Source organism: Pygoscelis adeliae, unplaced genomic scaffold (genome assembly GCF_000699105.1).
Source record: "Pygoscelis adeliae isolate BGI_AS28 unplaced genomic scaffold, ASM69910v1 Scaffold66, whole genome shotgun sequence".
Taxonomy (NCBI): domain Eukaryota; kingdom Metazoa; phylum Chordata; class Aves; order Sphenisciformes; family Spheniscidae; genus Pygoscelis; species Pygoscelis adeliae.
Window position 1 is genome coordinate 4,843,261 of NW_008825167.1, and position 6,990 is coordinate 4,850,250.

The following is a 6,990-nucleotide window of genomic DNA, read 5'->3' on the forward strand; positions in this document are numbered from 1 at the left end:
TAGTCACCCTTTCTCCTGGAAGCAACCTGTGATCAGGCAGGAATGGGTTGTGCACTCTTAGCTACAGTGGTAGCCAGAAGCAGGTTATAGCAAACAGAGCAAAGCATTTAGCTTGTGGACCGCTTGCCAGCTACCCTTGAGAATGAAAGGAGCTAGGCATGATCTGTGCACTGGATGAATTGTCCCCACGCACCATCTGCTGAACATGTCTGCAGAGCATCAGACTTCATTCTCCTTCCTGTGTCTCACAGAAGCCATGGTGAGCACCAGACTATGTATTAAAGGGTGCACATTGTCATGTCCTGCAGACTTGGCCCAGCGAAGGTTTCAAACCTTGGATTAGTCAAACCAAAACCACAAACTGGCATGACATGACAGAGCCCCTTGTTTCTTGTGTGTGTTTCAGGCCACTTGGAAGTCTGGACAAGAAGGCAGTAGAAGGTTGTAGGGTATCTTGGATGCAGGGAGCAGAGGAAGTGAAGGGTTGCTAAATAAAACAGATAACTATTGTCACTGAAACTATTTCTGTTCCCTCAATGCCTTTCTTTAAACAGATGAAGCCTCTTCATTTAGGGTCTAGGACAGCTTGATTCATTGAGCCTTTTTGCTGGTGTACATTCCTGCATTCACTTGGGTGTGATGCATTTGGATTACAATGCTTAGAAGTTTGTTTGCTCTGGCGTGCAACTATATTTTATATTATTATTTACAGATGATCATTTCTGATATATCACAGCAGATTGCCATGCAAAGTACCAGCACCCCCTGCATTCTGCTGTTCGGTTGCTGAAGAAAGAATGCAATAAGCTTATCTTACTCAAACTACAAACAGGTGCTTGCAAGCCAAGGCTTTTGCTTTTACATGGGTTAATATTTCTGTTGTTATGCTAATCGTTCCTATTCATCCCTTACTAAGTCTAAGTAAGCAGGGATAATTGGACACAATTTAGAGAATTACAATACAACAAAGAAAATATCCTTTAGGTTAAAAAGGTTAGGACATTAGTATCAATGTTTTTATTTGAGTAATAAAATACATGTGCAGTTATTTTGTAATAACAGCAAGCTCAGGGAATATGGTGAGTTATAAGGCCTTTTTTGCATGCTTTCTCACCTTACCGGTTCAGGTAATGATGAAACAGGGATGGAATTTCCCCACTTTATACCAATTGCAGCAGAGATTTTAAAACAATAATAGCAATAGTGGCATAGGCTCACCAGCTTTATACTTACTGTTTTCCACACAGTGAACCATACACACATGCACATGGCCACGTGCATATATATGTGTGCATGCATATATATATATGTATATACATATATATGTATGTAGCTATAAAAGAAGGCCAGCATTCATTCATCGCTGATTTGAATTAAAGGTGATGTACTAATGAATGCTTTCATTAATGAGTAAAAGCAAAATTCTGGTACCTTTACTAGCACAGTATCTTTGTCAAAACATAGAAGAGCATTCATAGAATAAAATGCTCTCAGACATAACAGTCTAAAAGTCCCAAGAAGTTGATTCTGTCACGTGCTAAACATGCTGGCTCCAATCCAGTAACGCATTTGAGCTAGTGCTGGACCTCAAGGCTCTCAGGACCACTTGTGTCCTCACAGGTTAGTGCTTTGATGAAGTGGGAACAAGAGGGTCAGCATGTTGCAGAGCTGAGCCTTCACTGAAATAGGACCGAAACGGGAATAGGACACACTAAATAGGACTGAATGCAGAAGTGCACTTGTGAGTAAGATACTGAGGTAGGACAGCAGGTTTTAGGTACAAATACATATAATTGCAGTGCATCTAGGTAATGGGGTGCGTTGTGTCTCTGGTGAGTTAGTTCACTGCCTGTCAAGCCTAGTGTCACCATACCTTCGCTACTACTGTTGCACAGTCTAGCTGCATTAGTGGTTTATTATTGCTAGTATATAGGAGTTGCATCTTCTGACTACAGTCTAAACACATGCCCTAGGTTTGGCTTCCAGCTGTATTTGGGATGGCCTGTCGGCTGAGCTGGCTACTCTTTGCGATGTTTCAGTTCTCCTGCAATAATGGGGGCACTAACAAAGGCAGAGGGGGACCGTGTTGCTTAGGAAGTGCTTGGATGCTGTAGTGATGGACGTCAAGGAAATATTGTACTTGAAGTGTTAGACTCTTAAGTACATATGTCGGATAATGTGCTAAAATGTGGCACAATGTATTTAATTCTTCTTAGTTTTTAATTTAATAAAAACATGAAAATCTCGGTGACAGAAATAAGTTTGCTTTTAAAAGGTAGTAACAGAAGAGCCCAAAGTAACAAAAGAGCCCCAGAGCTATTCTTTTTGCTTACAGCGTGTAATTCAACAAGGATTAATGGGAGCTTGCCCACACTTGCTTTTCTTGTATTGAATGTGATGGAGTTTTGACATTTTTAATGTTTTAATTTATAGGCAGGGTACATTCGATAATATTTCCCCCCTTCCTTACAGAAAACAATTTCTCAGTGAATACCTAAGCTAATTTCGGGTTGATCCCCCAAATATCGTTCCCCCTTGGAGGAACTGTATTCTGCCAGATTCTGCTTTAGGCCAGGCTCACTGCTGGTATTATAGTTTCAAAGATGAAACACGATCTCCTTGGTTTGAGATAGATGATGTAGGGATTGCCCAACTGTTGTGCTCTAGAAAGAATGAAATTTGCTACCATCAGGTACCAAAGACATATTTATGAAAAACAAAGTAAGCAGGAGTAGGGTTTTAAAACTATTTTTATTTTTTTTAAAATAAATACAAAATTTCATTGCCATTTTTAAATTATTAAACTCTTTTTAAAGTATTTGGGGCATTCTATTTTTACAGGTTTCCTGGAGAAAGTAATTTTGCATTTAAAAAGCCTTAATTTTAACACACAAACAATGAGAAGTAGTTGATTGCTGCCTGTTTTTTGTAAAAGAGCAAGGTACTCTCTTGCTTAACTATACATTTTACTGTTTATAAACCATTGAAAGAAAACTCACCAGAATGCAAAAGAATTTTTTAGATGCAGGTGTTTAAAAAGTATGCAGAAAATTAACCTTCACAGTCGTTAGTTTTGCTAAGAAATACTAACAGTGACCTAGTAATTCCAATCTAGATGACAAATGAGCCCAGATGATCTGTGTATACCATATCAGAAACTGCATCAACTAATTCCACTTTGCAAAACTCCCAGCACCATTTCTCCGGGCAGGACTTTGCCTGATGACTGCTAAAGGGAGAGCTGATTCTCCGTCACCAGCCCTGGCTGCGTGTAGCACATCCTTCTTTCCTTTATCATCTAACACTGTTCTTCTGTCTTCCCTTTTAGAGAGGGTTTCTGATTCAGGGACAGCAAGTCACTTGGTTTAGGGCTTAAACATGAAGACTTTTATATAGCAGAGGTTACTGAAGCATTTATCTTTTAAGAACTAGCATGCATATACAGAATTGCAGTGTATGTGTTTTGCAAACAGCTCTGAGAAATAAATAGGTCACTCCTGGGGCTTAATAATGTCTTTTTCTTGTCTGTCTCACTTATATGAGTTATTCTGCTGTACCATCATATATTTCTTGTTTTGAAGTTTGGGGAGATATATTTTTTGTTCCACTGTATTACATCAAGCATATTTTTTTAAGAGAATTGATTAAATTGAACAAGAACTACAAGATATTCGAAAATACAGCGTTCTTAAAATCTGGGACATTCTTTGAAGGCTTTACAGGGTATAAAAATATCAGGAAACAAATTCTGCTAGATGACAAAAGATGATCTTATTCTCTATCAAGGACAATGATAGAACAGCTATCTTGGACAGATTTGATATACTTTGAAGAGCAAAGACTGTTATCAGTAAGAATTCAAGATAAAGTTTATTGTAGAAAAGCCCTACTGAAAAACTTAGCAAACGTCAGCACTTCCTATGCCAGAATATATAAAATGAAGTGGTACAGCAGGCAGCAGAAGGCTAATGTTAAAGGATGGCGAAGTGAAACAGCTCCTGTTCACATCCTAAAAGTAAGAGCATTCATAGCGTTTATTGGAGAAAAAGTAGATCTCATTTCCATACAGATGAGATAAAAAGGAAAGCTACATTTCATAAATCCCTTGGCCTAATGTCTACAAAGTTTAGCCAAGGGACCAAGTCAATCTTTTAAAAAATACTAGATTTTCTTTAAACCACCACCACCAAAAAAATCAGGCATCCTTTTGATCAAAATTCTCCACAGTAGATTACTTCCGAATGATAAATGAACTACCGGAGAAGATGAATGAATGGTGTGAACCCCTGTATATACTATTCACTAACTGCAGGAAAGATCTTAATTCAGCTGAAAGGAACTCTGTCTTGGAGCCCTGTCGAACTAAAGAGGCAGAGCATGGATGATTACATTCAGCATCTGAGAAACTTCAGTGTAACTGAATCAACTATGTTATATTTAACTGCAGAAAAGATCAAAAGAGAAAGCGAGAGGTACAAGGTAAAGAGACCTCTTTTGCACCCTTGATGGCTATACCAGAGGAGGAAATGGACTGTACATTAACAGAGAGGATGAGGAGGTGGGGATTATTTAGAGAAATTATGGGGAATAGACAGTGGTGGTGAATTGGCAGAGAAGTGAGTGTTGAAGTTGGCACAATCAGAAAACCAATCAAATAAAGAACTCTAGAGGCTGACCACAAGAAACATGTATCAGGACTGAAAACTGCTTTGAATACAGACCTGACTGAACAGACACCCTCAACCAGAGCAGGAGAATACTTTGTTATCAGTACGGAATTGTAGCTCTGCCGACTTATTAAGAAAACAATTTTCACGCCGTAGCACACACTGTACTCCCATTGAATTGAATAGTCATTTTACTCAAGAATTTTGCCAGGGTATCGGTATCAGGTATCAGAGTATCAGGTATCAGAGTATCAGCCACTGAATTATCTTCCTTATAAAGCAGTTGGCACATGCATGGTGGAAATCTGAGAACTGGAGCCAAAACTGTGAAGCTTGAGCTCAGTTTTCACGCGGGAGGTCTTCCTTTGGCCAGGACCTTCTGCGATGCTTTCATCCCTCCCTGCTGTCCCCGCTCCTCTTCTCCCCAGCAGCCAGAAGGAGGCTCAGGTGTGCAGACCTCCTCCCAACCTTGGGAGAAGTCATGGTCTGGGCAGATTCATCATGGCAATTTATCATGGAAAGTAAAGAGGAGAAGGTAAAGAAGGTGTTTGTCCATAGAGCTGCTCTTGCAGCTTCCCTTTCCCGTGGGTGCAAGTGCAGCATGGGTGCTGCAGAGAATTGAGGTGTGCGTGCGCACCGTTTTTTTATAATCATGTAGTATATTTCTAGTGATAAAGGGTAAACATTTAGCAGTTACTAGCTAGCCCAGTTATGCTACAACTAGTAGATAATATCTGTGTCTCCTGAATTTCCTTTCTGCTATTAGAATATGTTCTTTCAAATAGCAAACTGCCTATCACTTACTAATCTGGCCATTGTGTAACTAATACAATAAATATGTCTCCTGTAAAGTGCAGTGAAGTAATGAGCAATTTAATGAGTTAAGCAAAGAAAGATAGAAAGTGAAAATAAGAAACCATGGAAACTAGCTCACTAATCCTAGCAGAGTGCCAGCAGACTAATGAAGACAGACGGAGAGTGAAAATGAGAATAAAAAGGAGAAACAGCTCACTGGAGGCAGAGATACAAGATATCTGTGTCTTTAAAAGATTTCTGTGTTTGCTCTTCGCACTAAGCCAACATTTCCCGTTTCCACAATTGCCAGAGAATGGTTTTCTGCCAAGGAGAGCGAGTCAAAAACACTCTCTGCAACCAGATCCTTTTACTGGCCTTTGATTTCCTGGTCTCCTATCCCAAATTGCGCAGTTCATTGGAAATTCCAAGTAGATGGTACTATTTGGAGATGTTAATTAGCTGACCCCTCTTTCCTTCCTCCCTTTCTTCCCCCAGATTAAGTAGTGATGAGTCAGCATCAAAACTCCATGTCCTGTATGCTCTCAGATGTGATGGAAAAAAGGATGCTGCCTTTCCTGGTTTGGTTAAAACATCAGGTTCAGGGGGGGCTGGTTCTTGCCTGGGGTCCACTACAACCCAGAAGTACCGCTGGACAAATTGGGGTCTAAATCTGACCTAAGATCTCTTGTGTAACTAATGGAGAGATATAGGAGCTCCCAAAAGGCCTTTATTAGGGTTAAATGAATTGTTCTTTAGAGTGCCTTTCTCTCTAAAAAGAGGTGAATGGTGTAGACTTGGTGCCTAAAAGCTAGCACAGATGAGTCTTGAGTCCAAATCTCAGGGATAAACATGGAGGGAGGGTGGAGGGATCCTCAGTTGTTAAATTTAGTCCCAGAAGATCAGATTGGTTTTGGGATGCAGCCTGGATGTATCCTTCCCCTTGGGCACCGCTGTGGCACATGGACAATCTGCACTGTCCTCATCTGGTGGCACCCTCGCAGGTGGTAACAGAGCACCGTCACAGCCTGCTGCAGGGTCAGGCTTTGAGTCATTGGGTGGCTTCTGTAGAAATTACTCTGAGATTACTCTGGTGGTTAAAACGGGACTGGAGCAAAGGGTTTTGTGAAGTAAAAATGCTTCTTGCTATTCAGAGGCAAGTTGGGATGTATTTTCCACTGGGTGATGGGCAAGTCCATGAGGGAATAGGTTTTAATCTCATCTCAGTAAGCATAACTTCTAAGACTGGGGACTAGGGAAAATTGTAGGTTTGACATGCTTTCTTGTTAGTGATGTATTAGAAGGGTGTTGTTCACCATTTTGTGGTTGTGTTTTAAATTTTTGTGTGCAGATTTTACATGTCTCCTCTTGCCCTGGTTTTACAGTAGTGAAATATAGGAAGACAGTCAAAGCCCCTCCATTCCTTTTCATGCTTGACTATATGTAATCATGTATTTTAAAAATCTTTAATGTAAGTTTTAGCTATTTAAGGATCTGACCAAGAATCTTGGATTCATCCTGTAATTCCTGC